The following is an 18618-nucleotide window of genomic DNA, read 5'->3' as shown; positions in this document are numbered from 1 at the left end:
TTTGAGGTTTGGAAGCAGATGAAAATCGGATGGCGCCAAGTGGGTATTGTATAGTGGATGGTCGACGACAGTGAACTCAAGATGTCGGATTGTTGTAGATGTCACAGCGTTCCTTTGTGATCTGGCATTGTAATGCTCAAGGAGAGGGAGCTGCACTTGTGGACAAACTCTTCGAATTCGAAACTCGATTACTACATGCTGTTTCTCACGCACCATCGTAAGTACGTAGGATACCACTATGTTACATGGTACAATTCGGAGCTATCTAGCGGCAGAGGGTCGGAAATGTTTACATATGAAGAATAAATTTGTAGAATTTGATAACGTTTGTTTTACTTAGAAAACTTTAAGAGTTTTCACATAAAATTCGAAGCATTACTCTTCAGCATGTCCTCGTAATTCCTCAGCTGCCTCCACCGACTACGCTACTTTGGAAATCGACGAAGAGATTGCGATTCTATAGGAGACTGGCAATGAACCTGGATAGGTTTAAATCCTTGGTCAGGGTGCAGACCTTCAATGGTTTACAGTGCCATATGCGTCTAGTAAGTCGGCAGATTCTACTGCTATTACCATACAAGGTTCATAACGGTAGTATGTAATCTTCTTAAGGCCTTAACTGTCAGCGGTTGGACGGCTCAACTTTTACCAGGGTGAAATCAACCTTCTTGAGGTACAAGCAAGGGATAAGTTAAACGTAAGAGGCGATTTAAAATCGGTAATTGTAGTGGTTTATAACGATGAGACGTTAGAGGAACTGATCTGCAACTCACTGAATTGCTCTTTCTTTACGAGTATCTTAAACAAAATCCTTTCAGTGATGAAATTAGGAGGAGGAAGAAAATTCATTTCCTGTATAAGAGAGGCGAAAGAGATCAGCGGTCAGCGGCTTGTAACTTGGATCTGAAATGACATAGTTACAAAACTCTACATCTACGTGATCGCTCTGCTATTCGCAATAAAGTGCCTGGCAGAGGGTTCAATGAACCACCTTCAAGCTGTCTCTCTACCGTTCCACTCTCGAACGGCACGCGGGAAAAACGAGCACTTAAATTTTTCTGTGCGAACCCCGATTTCTCTTATTTTATCGTGATGATTATTTCTCCCTATGTAGGTGGGTTTTTTCGCAATCAGAAGAGAAAACTGGTGATTGAAATTTCATGAGAAGTTCCCGTCGCAACGAAAAACGGCTTTGTTTTAATGATTGCCACTCCAATTCACGTATCATATCTGTGACACTATCTCACCTATTTCGCGATACAATATATTTGTCAGAGTGTTTAAAAATATAATTCTCTTACTCTTCCTAACAAGAACACAGCTTCACATATAAAAGACTTCTCATTCTGAACTGCCAAACCACATAACATCTCACCACCAGCCATCAGGGAGGCATTAAAGTTGTTCGCATCACATTGTTAAAATGCATCACTTCACAAATTCAGCAGTGAGCTGACAAACCTACACATTTCCAGCAACTGTTAGTTGCTTATATCTACCCCTTCACATTCTTTTCATCCAAGAGTTAAGAATAGTAACATTTACAGTTTCTACAGCTGATCATCCTCTTTATATAAGCAGACACTTCCTTTTCGGTTTAACTTGCAGCACTGGGCATAATACGGCTCGGTTTGCCTCATCAAAAACTGTTTTGAGTCCCTTCTGAGTGAGAGCACTGCACTCAGGGTACTTCACTGCATCAATCTCCTTTGCGATAGCTAGTCCCTATGGGTATGTAATTGGTGCTAACTTCTTGTCTTTCGTTTTGCAATTGTGTCTTTGTCTTCCCTAAGATCCAGTTTTCCTCCCACAAGAATAATGGGGGTGGGTGGACAGTGATGTCTTACTTCTGGATACCACTTCGCTCCAACGTTCTAGAAAGACGCTGGGTTCACTAGTGAAAAACAGATTAGGAAGACATCTGTTTGTGGATAAGACAATGGCCGCAGCCTGTCATGATCCTCTTGTCCTGCTGTATCCACTAGACCCAAATTGATGGGCTTCCCATCCACCATCACATTGGCAGAATAGTTGTCCAACACAGCTTGAACACTTCAGACTCTTAGACATGGCCTAACAACTTAAGAAATCAAATTCTTAAGAGAAGAGCAAGAGGAGACTAGTGGCCTTCCATCACTCAGCCAACAAGAATCAAAGAAGGCTCTCAAACAGTACAAGGGAGAAAAATACTGGATTGGACAAATTGTAATATCACAAAATGTGAAGCGAAATTTCGCATTTCAGCCACACACGATAAGTAAAAGAAATGTTTTATTTGAGTTTTTGTTATTATCTGATTAGCCTGAGGACTGATTTCTTGTGCTGTTTTCCCTGTTTCATGTTCACTGTGCGAGACGGCAGTTGAGTGACGTCCATCCGGACATGAATCAGGAAGGACCTTCATACGGGGAGAGATGGGAACACGTGATGGACCCAGGAATAATGTCGAACGTGATCGTTTTGGTCGTCCAGGTGTTACTGTGTCTGGAGGCATAAAGTTGCGTGGGCGTACCGATCTCCAAATTTTCGAACACGGTACACTCAGCAGTCAGCGTTGTTGTGACACTGTGCCCCCTGTGCGACTTTTCAAGAGTGCATTCGGCGCTGACTCCATTTTTACTAATGAAAATGCGCGAAACCATCGAAGAACGCAGGTGCATGAGCTCTGTAAATGGGAGGATACTCGGCGAGTGGACTACCCACTCGGATGGACCATCACGGGCACGACTATATATTTCGTTTTACGAAAAATCTATTTTTTCGTTGGGTTTATTCGTTGGTAATAGTTTTATTTTCTACTTTGATGAAAAAATGCGTTTTTCCCAAAGTAAAACCCACATTACCCAGTCCTTGAGCAGACGGAATTATTCCGATTAGTTATTTAAATGGAAAAGGAAATGAAGCATCTTTCACAGGACATTTCATATTAAAAAGTTAACTGAATTTATTTCTGTTCCCAGAGATGTGTTGAATTGTAGTCAGAGATTCATAGCGTGCCAGGTCGAGTCCAAAAGCTAATGGTGTGTACTTTATCGCGAGCAGAGTGCTGAATTACGACTAACTGAGTTATCGCAGAGTTGGTCTGCTTGCAGACTCCCTTCCAGAGTTTTCCTGCAGATTTACGCACGACGTGAGGCGTGACTTATCTCTGGCTTCCGACCCAATGGCTGCAGCTCAAGCAGACGCGCCGTGGCTCTCAGTGGAGCTAGAGGCAGCCAACTAGCAGTCCCAGCCCTTCTACGCGCAAACATTTAGAAAAGTTCTCACTTTTGAACATGAGATTTACTCCACAACCAAAGAGATGGAATATAAAGATTCCACCCGGGTGGAGGAGGGGGACGGGGGAAGAGGAGATGAGGGGTAATGTCAGGAAGGGCACAAACAGCACTAGCCTTGCCTCAACATCAATGCGGACCCCATAGAGAAAAGGGAAAACGCGAAGGAAAAGAAAAAGACAAAAACTGATATTAGAACTGACCTTTGTATTTACTGATTTTGTACTGCCTTACCCCTTTCGGTCTTTCGCTATTCTCAGAGGCTCCAAATATCTATAACACTATCTTAGCTAAAACGAAAATGAATATTTAAAAAAAAAAAGTTCAGATGTGTGTGAAATATTATGGGACTTAACTGCTAAGGCCATCAGTCCCTAAGCTTACACACTACTTAACCTAAATTACCCTAAGAACAAACACACACACCCATGCCCGAGGGAGGACTCGAACCTCCACCGTGACCAGCCGCACGCTCCATGACTGCAGCGCCTTAGAGAATTTTTCAAACATGCGCGCAAATATCATTAAGGAATGTAGACCAAATACGCTACTGGCCATTAAAATTGCTACACCACGAATATGACGTGCTACAGACGCGAAATTTAACCGACAGGAAGAAGATGCTTTGATATGGAAATGATTAGCTTTTCAGAGCATTCACACAAGTTTGGCGCCGGTGGCGACACCTATAACGTGCTGACATGAGGAAAGTTTCCAACCGATTTCTCATACACAAAAAAGCAGTTGACCGGCGTTGCCTGGTGCAACGTTGTTGTGATGCCTCGCGAAAGGAGGAGAAATGCGTACCATCACGTTTCCGACTTTGATAAAGGTCGGATTGTAGCCTATCGCGATAAAAGTTTATCGTATCGCGACATTGCTGCTCGCGTTGGTCGAGATCCAATGAGTGTTAGCACAATTTGGAATCGGTGGGTTCAGGAGAGTAATACGGAACGCCGTGCTTGATCTCAAAGGGCTCGTATCACTAGCATTCGAGAAGACAGGCATCGTATCCGCATGGCTGTAACAGTTCGTGCAGCCACGTCTCGATCCCTGAGTCAACAGATGGGGACGTTTGCAAGACAACAACCATCTGCACGAACAGTTCGACGACGTTCGCAGCAGCATGGACTATCAGCTCGGAGACCATGGCTGCGGTTATCCTTGACGCTGCATCACAGACAGGAGCGCCTGACATGGTGTACTCAACGACGAACCTGGGTGCACGAATGGCAAAACGTCATTTTTCTGGATGAATCCAGGTTTTGTTTACAGCATCATGATGGCCGCATCCGTGTTTGGAGACATCGCGGTGAACGCACATTTGAAGCGTGTATTCGTCATCGCCATACTGGCGTATCCCCCGGCGTGATGCTATGGGATTCCATCGGTTACACCTCTCGGTTACCTCTTGTTCGCATTAACGGCACTTTGAACAGTGGACGTTACATTTCAGATGTGTTACGACCCGTGGCTCTACCCTTCATTCGATCCCTGTGAAACCCTACTTTTCAGCAGGATAATGCACGACCGCATGTTGCAGGTCCTGTACGGGCCTTTCTGGATACAGAAAATGTTCGACTGCTGCCCTGGCCAGCACATTCTCCAGATCTCTCAGCAATTGAAAACTTCTGGTCAATGGTGGCCGAGCAACCGGCTCGTCACAATACGCCAGTCCCTACTCTTGATGAACTGTGGTATCGTGTTGAAACTGCATGGGCAGCTGTATCTGTGCACGCCATCCAAGCTCTGTTTGAATCAATGCCCAGGCGTATCAAGGCCTTTATTACGGCCCGAGGTGGTTGTACTGGGTACTGATTTCTCAGGATCTATGCACGCAAATTGGGTGAAAATGTAATCACATGTCAGTTCTAGTATAATATATTTGTCCAATAAATACCAGTTTATCATCTGCATTTCTTCTTGGTGTAGCAATTTTAATGGCCAGTAGTGTACTTTGTATTCATGTTTGACAAATTCAGTTTCGTTTTATTTATGAATGTGTCATAGATGTTTGGAGCCTCTGAGAAGGCCGAAACGCATAAGGCAGTATAAAATCAATAAATCCAGTGGTCAAGACTATAATCAGTTTCTGAGTGCATTAAAAATGGCCGCAACATCTCATAAAGCATTCATGCATTTTTCTGCCGAGAAGAAGAAGATAATCTGTGAAGTATACGTGTGATTAGAGTTATACGCTGACCTATTTCATCGACGTGGTAGAAATTAGCTTACCCGGACCTGTCGCTTACTTTCCAGACGCTCTAGTTATTCTTAGTCTAGACTGTAGCTGCTGATTATTTTACCGTCAAAAAGACTATCAGTCACTCGTGTGGGACCCGACATCTCCTTCACTCTCTTATACTCACTAAACAGATGCACATTCTCAGGAAAGGCTTCCGTATTTTTTACGAGAACGGTATCCTGCCAGTTCCCGTCCCCCGGTGCCGACCACCTGATCTGTACATTTCCTTGATTGTCAGATAAATGCCAGAACTTTAAATTCCGCCCAGATGTTACCATTTCAAACACATGATACCTCATTTCCAGGAGGCTGGCTGAAGAGGTGCGAAATTTCTTTAACGCGCACCTGTCCATTTAGACAGAAGTGAAATACACAAAATGAAATAAAAATCATTGTTACATTTAATTTTACTGCATAAATCGGTACGTTTACGTGCTAAGTTTGTGTCTGCAGTTCTCTTCATAAAAAGATTTGACTTTTTACTCTTGGCACCCAATTTCTCTACTTAGGAGAACGAATTGGATACGCAGAAACAACTGGAGGAAACACGCAGTACAAGCCATTGATTCCTCTTTCCATACACAGAGACAGATGCACCCTGTTTGTCCAAGTAGTTTCGAGACTGAACTAACAAAAAAAATGATATAAGTTCAGATGATGGTTTCAATCCTCCGCGTGTTGTACATAAACTCCTCAAACTTGAGTGCGTCGCACAGAATGGTTATACAACAATGTGAAGCTGCCGGGAAAAACGTTCTTTCGGATGCTGTTCAACTCGTGTGTCACCGGAACCGTGCGACTGTTACGGTCGCAGGTTCGAATCCTGCCTCGGGCATGGATGTGTGTGATGTCCTTAGGTTAGTTAGGTTTAAGTAGTTCTAAGTTCTAGGGGACTTATGACCACAGCAGTTGAGTCCTATAGTGCTCAGAGCCATTTGAACCATTTTTTCGTGTGTCACACTGGCCCGAACGTCGGTTATGTTGTCTTATGTTGTCAAGGCGTTGATCCTTCACATGAAGTTCTGCATTTTCCCGTTCTGTGGTGGGTTCGTATTGACCATGACACTAATAATGATTTCTTCCAGAAATGAATTGTTCCCTTTTTGCATTTCAGTCGGTTCGCGGTGTCCAACGTACCCTCCGCCACACACCGTCAGGTGGCTTGCGGAATATGGCTGTAGATGTAGATGCAGACATTGTTATCGTTCATGAGTCAAGGCGTGCGGGACAAACTTTGTACACAATTGTCTCTTTTTTAAAAAATCTGGCGAATGTCCTGAATGCTTGCCGGTTCAAGGCGCTGCAGTCTGGAACCGCGCGGCCGCTACGGTCGCAGGTTCGAATCCTGCCTCGGGCATGGATGGGTGTGATGTCCTTAGGTTAGTTAGGTTTAATTAGTTCTACGTTCTAGGGGACTGATGACCTTAGCCGTTTAGTCCCATAGTGCTCAGAGCCATTTTGAACATGAATGCTTGATTTAGATATGTTGTTCCTTTGAGGTTTTTGAGACGGCAGCGATGGCAAGCAACGGCCTCAGGTCCACTGCTTAACACCGCTGGGTCACAACTGACTGGTCGAATGCACGTCTGTTCTTTACGGTTATTTGTTCAAGCTGCCACCTTAGTTCCTCCTCTGACATCAATCATACACCAGGAATAAAATAAGTCTCGGAACTTTTTGGGCGGACTGTGTAAGACAGTAATCACAGTTTCGGCTAAGGTTCTGAGACACATGTAGCAACTGTGATTCCGTTCTAAATATTCACATCTTATAGCATCACTATCTGTCTGGTTTATGATAAGTTGTTGCAGCTCGTCGATGTACAGAATTTACAATTCTGGCACCACTAGGTGAGGAATAAAATGGAAAGATCGGATGATAAAAGAAGCAGTTAACAGAAATATAACAAAACTGTTTTCCGAAGCATAAAAACACGTTGTCAGAGAAAATTCAAAACGCAGCTCTTGAACGATAAAGAATCTTGAACCGGAAGCAATCACGGAGTGTTCCCTATGAGTGAAGAGACCGAGACGATGTTGGTTGTCATCAGTGAAGGTAGACATAAAATGTAGTGAATGTGATGGTGCGTGTACAGTCACACATTAAGTAGACCAACTCGTCTGTGATTCTAGTATCGAGTTAGGGATTTTAGTGTTATTTTTTAGGAGGCTTTAAGGTATGTGTTCTACAGTAAACTGCACTACACTCATGAGCAGATTAGTAAAGCCCTGAATGATTAAGTTATATTGTAACATATGAATAGTAACAAATGAACCTGTATTACTCAGAAAACAAATTGGAAACACTATCTTATCGTCAATATTCGGTGGAATAAACGCTTACCTAAGGAAAAGGAAATGAATTTTTCATGGCTAACTGTTCAAACTTTCAAACTGTTCAAAATATCGAGAAATTACAGAATGTGTTTGCTTTTGACGTATAGCTATAAGCAGCTTGAAAGTGTGTGTTCCCTCTTGCCTGCATTCAGTGAATCGAGACCTGAAAGAATAATTTAAAAAATTCTTCGTTAAATCACCAAGATCATAACACAGATTCAGAACAAAGTCTCCTCTCATTAAGGCATTTAGAAAGCCCTTTCCTTGCTCTCACATATTACGTCTTACTAATATATCAGATCGTTGCAAGTCATACTCAGAACACAACATCCTTCCAGACAGCAGCCGACAGCTTACCTTTCCACACCTAAAATTAAACTACATGCAAAGAAACAAAGTATTTGCTGGTAATGGTTTGTGATTGTAGCATGTAATTAATGCAGTTAACTATTTGTCCTACCTCACGCATTTATGCGACAAAGTTGTCTGCAACAAAGATGCACACAATGGCAGCATGGCAGCACAAAACTACTTTGGGTAAGACAAGACTTGAAAGAAGTAACTTACAGCAAATGTTGTATATGTATGTTCAGTGAAGGGAGAAATATATGGAAACACCAAGTGCACAATACATTACCGTGACTAATAAGCTGTAGGAAATTCGCTGGCATCCGAAGCAGCTTCCAGTCATCTGGGAATGGATAAATGCAAGTCACGTATGGTTATCAAGGTGATCTTACATCATTCTTCCTGCAGATTACTCGCAAGTTGAGATAACGATGATGGAGGTGGATAGCGATCACACCCACGTCTCTCCAAAGTAGACTAAAAAAGCTCAGTAATATTGAGATCTGATGACTTTGGTGGCCTGGGGAGATGCGACAGTTCAACCTCGTGCTCACAAAAGTTTTAGATGATGCGAATTGTGTGAACAGGGCCCCTGCCGTGTTCGAACACAGCATCAGAAATAGTCAACAAACAGTGCATCATGGGATGAGGGTGATCAGCCAAAACGGTCACATGATCCTTGGCGCTAATGCGACTTTGGTAGATTCTCATAAATCTGTTAATCTCACGGAACACACGTCATTGGGGTTACACTAGAGTCTACACCTTGGGATAAAAATACTTTTAATCCTATTGTCTTTGAAAAATTTACGCCACTTGTACCCAGTATAGTATGCAGCATTGTTGGATAAAATATCTTTTGGTTTTCCCACGTTAGGAATGTAGTCACATGAGGAACGACCAATGATGGCACTGGCAGTAGCAGATCGTATAGCATACAGTTTAACATGCTTGGTGAATAAATCGTAAAATGCAACAACATATTTCACACCACCACTGCTTGTGGGATGTGGACCACATTTCTAAATGTTTACTGGGTAGAATAGAATGCAAATCAGTCTTCGTAGGCAAGTTCAGAGGTTTAGATTTTTGACAGATTGCACATGTTTTGAATATACTGTGGATCTCGAGTCTCGTATTGCTAAAGTAACAATAGGTACTAAGCTTTGCTAGGCACTTCTTGGTACCATAATGACCCCAAATAAAATGTGTGTGCCAAATCAGGTTGCGTTCAGAATCCTTAGACCAAATTGTGGCTTCAGGATGACGGCGATAAAATAACACATCTCAATATATCAAATATCTGTGGGACAGAGGATGGACAGGTTGATATGTGAGTAAAACTCTTACCTTATTCCAGTGGGGATCAGATTTCTACAACGTTGACATATTTCTACATAGGTCGATATAATACTGGTGATATAGCTTATCCTGCATAAGAAGTATTCGGTAATCATTCACATTCTCCAGGTCAGAGTTACACTCATTCAAGTCTTGAGGCAGACGAGACAAAGCGTCGGCAATGATGTTGTCTTTACCCTTAATATACACAATTTCAAAGGAACAGTTTGGAAAGATAAAGCCCAACGTAATAATCTGGGATGTACCAGCTTACAATTTAACAGAAATATGAGAACTTGGTGGTCTGTATAAATTTTAGTGTGCTTACCATACAAATAATAATTGAATTTCTTAAAGGCTCACACTATAGAGAGTGTTTAACGTTCTGTGGTAGAGTATGTGCGTTCACATTCGCTAAGTGTGCGACTCGCAAAACTAGTAATTTTCACATGATCTTGCTCTCCATTCTTTGCAACTTGAAACAAACGACAGCCTAAGCCATAGGATGAGGCATCACCTGTCATACAAAAATCTAAATAAAAATTAGGGTGATCCAAAATATTTGCGGTTACCAAAGCATGATTAATACTATCAGAGTCTTTTTGACACTGGTTAGACCATATCCATATCTGATTCTTTAAAAGCAGGTTCCATAGATGTTCACTGTTTACTAGTTCGTGTGGTAAAAATCGTCGAAAGAAAGAACAAAGACCAAGGAAAGATTTCAATTGCTTTTTAGTTCGTGGACTAGGAAAATTCCTGATGGCGTCTAACTTTCCTGGGTCAGGTCGTAGAACTTGAGCATTAATAATTTGTCCGAGATACCTAATTTCACTGCACGCAAATTTCGGCTTTTTGCGATTAGCTGTCACTCCAGCTAGTGCGAATTTATGTAGAATCTTTTGCAAAATATCAATATGTTCAGACCAAGTCTTACTAGCTATGAGCAGGTCATCAACGTAGTGAGTAACTGATTCAACTAATTCATCACCAAGTACGGTATCTAATGCGGTCATAAGCACGCCTGAACTGACGTTCAGACCAAAGGGAAGGACACAAAATTCATAGGTTCGCCCCCCCCCCCTAAATATAAATGCAGTATACTTTCTAGAATCTGGCGTGACTGGGACTTGCCAGAACGAATTGGTCAGATCTATCGCAGAAAAATATTTAGAATTTAGAAATTTCTGGAGCTGCTCCTCTAAATTCTCAGGTTTCGTGTGAACAGGTAAATAATCTCATCAATTGCACGAGCATCCAAAACAATTCCGATATTCTCGTTGGGTTTCTTTACAAAAAGTAAAGGGCTGCAGTAAGGTGACGTGGAAGGTTCGATAATTTTCCACTCTAACATTTGTTTCAACTCGGGCCACACAGCGGGTCTTTAGGATGGTGGACATTATAGATTTTGCGGAAGAAAATCTGGTGAGGCTTAACTTCTATTTTATACACATATGTGTTGATCACAACTGGTCGTCTGCTATATGCTTGTATATACTTGGACAAAACATCATAAAATTCATTACGTTCATCATGCGTGACAGCTGTGGTACATGTGTCTGTGTGTCAACATCGTCAGTGTCCTGTATTAACTGAATCTTGTACCCTGTACAATATTTATCGTGCTTCAGAGTCGCGGTATTCAGGTCAATTGAAATTTCCCTGCCTATATCTCTAAGTATACATTTACGTTGGAAGAAGTCAATAATGCTGTCCTTCTCGCACCATATACCTAAACCTAAGATGCAATTAGTGACCAGGTTTTGGATGACGAGGAATGGCCATTGTACGATTCCATTACCTACCTTGACTGTCACACATACCTGTTTCTTAACCCTAGAAGACTTATTGCCGACGGCAGTTAAAATTTTGACAGTTCTGTATAGGAAACTCTGGTACAGTTTCAGACTCACACATTTTCTTGTAAAAGTCATAGAGCAAGACACTAACTGCCGCCCCTGTGTCCAAAATAGTAGTAGTGGGAGTAACACCTTCAACACCAGTAGTTGAGGCCATAACAATTTCACATCATGATGAACGACATTGTGTGTTCTCTTGTAATATTTCATCAGACATGTTTTCTTCATGGTTATACTTATAAATAATAATGGTTGCTGTATACACCTGTCAGGTACATGATCATCGTGCTGTTGCAAAGTGCGCGTGTCAAACAACAAATTTAAATTGAAGTCTCCCCCTCCCCCCTCCCCCGAATTGTTCCACAGCCACGACCTGGGGCACAGTAATGAATGTTTCTAGTTTGTAGTGGGTGCAGGTATAGACGGACGTGGAGTATCACTAGTTACTTCCGTAATATTTACATTTGGGTATTGTTTATTCCAGTCTCCGAACTGTGGCGGTCGTTGCGTTTCCATGTTTTGACTCACCTGCGGGTTTGTAGATGCATTCCAGTTCTGAGTTTGCATTTGCGGAGGCGGCAATTACCACTGGCCTGTATTATTGTTTTGCTGCGGTGGTGTCGCAGCGTTTTGACACTGGGCAGCGTAGTTATTGTTACTCCAAATCTGTTACTGTTTGGTGGGGATCGATGGTCTTTTTCCTTTTTTGTTTCTCTTAAAATTTTTGTTACCATTGAGATAACTATTATTACCGTTGTAGTTGCTGCTGCTGTTGTTGTTGTTGCTGTTGCGCGGTCTCTTCTTTGGATTGCCGCCAGCAGAATAAGAAGAGTTATAATTGCTGTTTGTGGTGTGTTGAGCATATTGGTTCTGTTGTGTAGGCCTATAGGCATTTGCAATTTGAAGCGGTTGATTCTGTTGTCTTGCGTGTCCGACGGCAGCCGGCGCGCCGGAATTGGGTTGGCTACCTTACGTATTTTGCCTGGCGCTGGTGTAAGCATTGCAGCAGTTGTTTTGCCGTAGGAACGCTGGTGCTCGTAAAGCATATCAACAGAATCGAGCATTGTGAGAAAATACTCTGCGTCGTTATCTGGGATGTGCAGAAGTTTTTCTTCGATATTAAACGGCAGTCTTGCCTTCAATACGCGGAGAATGTCGCGCATTGCAACCGGCTCGTCAAGGAAATGTCCCATATTTAAATATTTCTCAAAACACCGGCGCAAATTGCCGTGCTTAGGACTGAATGGTTCACGATCCACAATCTGCCAACGAAGCCGTTCCTGTCCAGATTGTGACCAAAATTTAGGTAAAAAGGCTCTCTAAGATTGTTCGTACTTGACGCATCTGTCGTCTTCATTATACGCCCATACAGCTGCGTCGCCTTGGATATAACCGACAACATAAGATATCCTCTTACGGTGACTCCACTTACGTGCAAATACATTTCTGAAATGGTTCCAATGGCCCTGAGCACTATGGGACTTAACATCTGAGGTCATCAGTCCCCTAGACTGCTACATCTACTTCTACATTTACACTCCGCAAGCCATCCAACGGTGTGTGGCGGAGGGCACTTTACGTGCCATTAGCATTACCTCCCTTTCTTCTTCCTGTTAGAACTACTTAAACCTAACTAACCTAAGGACATCACACACATCCATGCCCGAGGCAGGATTCGAACCTGTGACCCTAGTAGCAGCGTGGTCCCGGACTGAAGCGTCTAGAAGAGTGTTTCCGAAGGCTTTAAGAAAGACGACAGGATGTACGGTTCTTTCTTCAGGTACAAATGGCAAAAATTGTCTGTATTTTATGAGGCTCTCCTCTTTCTTGGCATTATAGTAATGTTTAGTTTCAGAATGATTACTGTCGAACGGCAAGGAAAATGTTGCTGATAATTATCACGACTGCAATGCAGTGTGTCACGTCCAGGTGCGTACTGTTGTTGTGAGTACGTAGTGTGTGGTGTGTAGGCGTCATAAATGTACTTGTGTTCACTGCCAAACTGTGTTTTGGCTGCTGTTACCGTCATTGCACACTGGTTGTACGTAATTGTCAAACTGTTTCGATTGCGCAGCGGCAGATTGTGCTGCTTGACTGATTTCGTGTTTGTTGTTATTTATAAATTCCGCCACAGTGTCGTGGACAACAGCAGGCAATTTTTGTTGTAAGCACTCATCAAAATGTTTATCTTTTTGCTCGATCCAACTGTGAAATTCTCTACTGATGCATGAGAAATGGTTGTCAGTGCGTAGTCTTACTTAATCAGAAAGCTGTTTGTCAATTGTGTCAACTTTGCTTTCGACATGGGCAATACGCGTTTTTATATCATCATGCACTGCCGGATAAGATGTAATCTGAGTAACAACAGACTCGCATGTTTTACTGAGATTGTTCACTTGTGTTTAGATACCTGTCACATCTTTATTTATGTTTTCTTGTTGTAATGAAAACACTGAAAATTTCACGTTGGGGTCGGTGACTTGTCCAGTCAGTTTTTTATCTACCTCCTCAACACGGCTACGCTAAGTTTCGTTTGACGTTTTAAATGCAGATAAATCTGATTTAATTTCATAATGTCGTGTTTTCGTCTCGTCATAAGCTGTTTTCAAAGTGGCGTCAATATCCTGTTTATGTTGTGTCATTTGTTTCATTATAGCAGTGAAAAACTGGCAATACTAATTATGTGCAACTGTTCCGCCCTCGCCACGACGTTAGACATAACGTCAGACACCAAAATGTGTTCGGAACAAGATTTAGGCGTATTACTGCTAGACGGTCTATTTTCTAAAATTACGTCACCATTATAGTGAATAATATGTCGCTCGTTAGTATTCGAGGCTACCGTAACGTCACTTTAAATATTTAATGGCATGTCAGAGTCGGATTATGTCTGTGTTTGCACTCTCTGGTTCTCCATATTTGCTAATTGTTTTCTTGTCAGTACCATGCCACACGTAATGTATGACACAATAAAAATTTAAACTTATAAGGGTAATCAGAATAAATGTAGAAATTAATCTCGCTGTGCGACAATGTATGAACAAGAAAATTAATTGTCGAACGCAATGGTGGAATTTTGAATATTAATGGCTGCACGCCATATTACGTCGTACAGAACTAAAGTCAGCCATATTGAGAACTGATAAAACTCTATTGTTGCACTGTATGAATAATGAACATAATTTTGGAAACCGCGATGTAGCTTAAAATCACTGCTACGGAAAGGGAAAATTGTGATAGATCTACCAAGCAAGCTACGATAATACAAGGCGCTTGGGCGAGATTGCTGATGTAAAGATGCGGTGCCTCACCTTGTATCCGCGATTGCACCGTAATTTCAGGTGTCGATATAGAATCCATGTATTCCGGTCCCGTATCCCGTTTGTCGTTTGCAATAAACATGTAACAAAAGGAAGACAATATAGTATATGTAACAATGTGTCCAGACACGAAGTCGCCCATTTAAGTAATTTTTTTTTTTTTGGTTAATTCGTAACTGGACCAAGGCCGTACAATCAGTTATACTAATGAATTTAAGAAAGAAATTGTACACACTCTCGGCGCTTGAGCATGGAATTTTCGTTAAAGGTTCGTCAATGTACTTTTAACCATGCTTTTTCTCTCTGTGATTTCTCTAAAATCGGGATTCATTATGAAACGACACCCGAAGACGACGGTAGATCGAGCTGGACGACTTTTTGCTTAAAAGTACAGAACCTTTTGCTATGCCAAGTCACCCAACAATCTTAGAATGACTAAAGACACAAAATAAAACATACATAGATTAGTAATTACAATATATTATGAAATAAAAACATTATTAAAAGTACACATACATTATGTGATTACGAGTGCCGTTTGGCTGCAACTCGTGAATAAAATAATGAAGTAATGTAGTATTATGGCGGTGTGCTACATACTTCCGATCTGGGCAAGACCTAGAAAACAAAATGTGACTCTTTCGCCGATAATATGACGATCAAATATCTTCAAATGTTTCCAGTCTCTGCATACAATATTTATACAGCCGTGGACTATATCTATGGCTCATTTTTTTTTATTTCATGACTTATAATTACCTTTTCTGTTAAGATAAGCTGAGCATGCAAATGTGCCTTTAAAAAATTACAAATGAACCTTTAAAGTGAAGGTCAGACTTGTCCAATTTTGGTAAAAATTATTTTCTACATACTTTAAGGTGGAATTAAAATTTCGCTTTACATTTTCATTTCAAAGAATTATATCTGATCACATCCTGTTATTAATTTTGCATTGATGGTATCAATTTTTACGAAACTGCCGTTGCAGAAACATTTTGCTGATATTTATTTCACTAATTCTGCCTGACATTAATTCCCGCCACTTTTCCATTATGAGCTCTAAAAGTCTAGTGACGATTGAACTGGGACTCCTCTATCCCATTGTGTGCAGTGAACTGCGGCTGCTAGTTGGTGGAGTTAATAAAAGTGAATGTTATTTAAGCGTGAGCGATGTTATTGAATTCTGTGAACGTTGTTCAGTTAAGAGATGCCTGAGTCAGACAGCAAATACCGCTAAAAATCTTTTGCTAGTGATGATATGCTTTCACTTGTTTGCCATTACTGTTTTCTGACGCATTAGCCGAGCCTCATGTGGATGCAGCTGGGTTTATTACGTAATCTACATATTCAATATTTTATTTGCTCCTTACATCATTACTTTTTAAATCATAAAACTACACTCCTGGAAATGGAAAAAAGAACACATTGACACCGGTGTGTCAGACCCACCATACTTGCTCCGGACACTGCGAGAGGGCTGTGCAAGCAATGATCACACGCACGGCACAGCGGACACACCAGGAACCGCGGTGTTGGCCGTCGAATGGCGCTAGCTGCGCAGCATTTGTGCACCGCCGCCGTCAGTGTCAGCCAGTTTGCCGTGGCATACGGAGCTCCATCGCAGTCTTTAACACTGGTAGCATGCCGCGACAGCGTGGACGTGAACCGTATGTGCAGTTGACGGACTTTGAGCGAGGGCGTATAGTGGGCATGTGGGAGGCCGGGTGGACGTACCGCCGAATTGCTCAACACGTGGGGCGTGAAGTCTCCACAGTACATCGATGTTGTCGCCAGTGGTCGGCGGAAGGTGCACGTGCCCGTCGACCTGGGACCGGACCGCAGCGACGCACGGATGCACGCCAAGACCGTAGGATCCTACGCAGTGCTGTAGGGGACCGCACCGCCACTTCCCAGCAAATTAGGGACACTGTTGCTCCTGGGGTATCGGCGAGGACCATTCGCAACCGTCTCCATGAAGCTGGGCTACGGTCCCGCACACCGTTAGGCCGTCTTCCGGTCACGCCCCAACATCGTGCAGCCCGCCTCCAGTGGTGTCGCGACAGGCGTGAATGGAGGGACGAATGGAGACGTGTCGTCTTCAGCGATGAGAGTCGCTTCTGCCTTGGTGCCAATGATGGTCGTATGCGTGTTTGGCGCCGTGCAGGTGAGCGCCACAATCAGGACTGCATACGACCGAGGCACACAGGGCCAACACCCGGCATCATGGTGTGGGGAGCGATCTCCTACACTGGCCGTACACCACTGGTGATCGTCGAGGGGAGACTGAATAGTGCACGGTACATCCAACCCGTCATCGAACCCATCGTTCTACCATTCCTAGACCGGCAAGGGACCTTGCTGTTCCAACAGGACAATGCACGTCCGCATGTATCCCGTGCCACCCAACGTGCTCTAGAAGGTGTAAGTCAACTACCCTGGCCAGCAAGATCTCCGGATCTGTCCCCCATTGAGCATGTTTGGGACCGGATGAAGCGTCGTCTCACGCGGTCTGCACGTCCAGCACGAACGCTGGTCCAACTGAGGCGCCAGGTGGAAATGGCATGACAAGCCGTTCCACAGGACTACATCCAGCATCTCTACGATCGTCTCCATGGGAGAATAGCAGCCTGCATTGCTGCGAAAGGTGGATATACACTGTACTAGTGCCGACATTGTGCATGCTCTGTTGCCTGTGTCTATGTGCCTGTGGTTCTGTCAGTGTGATCATGTGATGTATCTGACCCCAGGAATGTGTCAATAAAGTTTCCCCTTCCTGGGACAATGAATTCACGGTGTTCTTATTTCAATTTCCAGGAGTGTATATTACGTGACAAAATGTATTTTTTTCCCTGTTGACACGATATGTAAAGTCAATTAAATAAGAACTTTTAAGCCAACGATCTCTAAAGAAGAATGTATATTATTAATAAATCGAGCTTGAGAGGCTACCATTCTTCTACGTTATATAACATTTTAGCTGCGCGGCAGAAGCAACATGTAAGTCCTCTGTACTGCCTGCTTATGAAATAATAAGTCACAGTTAATTATTCTCTTAATATCGCAAGAATATTTCCTTGTAAATACCGAAATCTGATAATCTTAATTCCTACATTATTTTAGCGTACGAAGTTTATCAAACTTTCACGGCCGAGTGTCGCTGGACAGTGAGGGCAGACAACCAAAACCCGTTGGCCCGAGGCATAACGATTCTAGTGCTTAATAACAATTTGTGCATATAAGATAGCGTGTTAAAATATTTTTAATTCCTCAGTGACCGATGTCGACAGCTGTGGCTGTCATCTTCGGATCTGCGATATACTAAGAAAACAACAATACTATGACAATCTGGGCCGGCCGCTGTGGCCGAGCAGTTCTAGGCGCTTCAGTCCGGAACCGAGCTGCTGCTACGGTCGCAGGTTCGAATCCTACGTCGGGCATGGATCTGTGTGATGTCCTTAAGTTAGTTAGGTTTAAGTAGTTCTAAGTATAGGGGACTGATGACCTCAGATGTTAAGTCCCATAGTTCTTAGAGCCATTTGAACCATGACAATCTGCATAACTGTACACCAGTATACAAGTTTAAACAACCACACTGGTATTCCAAAGACTATTTAATAGTCGTTATAATGACTCACTTACGCCACCAGTTACCAAGCGAGTAGCCGCCCATCGAAGCTTCCATTCCACGCCTCCTCGGTGTTTGCTGGTGGGCAGTGGCTGTAACGGCTCCACGGACGATCCATGCACATATTTCCACAAGGAGTGTAAAATATTGTGATCTGGTTATTATGTATTTGTTTCAGCTTGTATACCGGTGTTCAGTTATGCGGATTGTCGTAGTAATATTCTTTCCCTGTTATATTTATAACGATATGTTTACGTACTGTGTATACA

At 42.7% G+C, this 18618-nt stretch overlaps 1 pseudogene; it reads right to left on the bottom strand.

The window, feature by feature from the left end:
- Positions 1–1473: 1473 nt before the first annotated feature.
- On the bottom strand, positions 1474–18394 carry LOC126262773 (ras-related protein Rac1-like; annotated as a pseudogene).
- Positions 18395–18618: the final 224 nt, after the last annotated feature.

Source organism: Schistocerca nitens, chromosome 6, assembly GCF_023898315.1.
Source record: "Schistocerca nitens isolate TAMUIC-IGC-003100 chromosome 6, iqSchNite1.1, whole genome shotgun sequence".
NCBI lineage: Eukaryota > Metazoa > Arthropoda > Insecta > Orthoptera > Acrididae > Schistocerca > Schistocerca nitens.
This window is presented reverse-complemented; position numbering and strand designations above follow the sequence as displayed.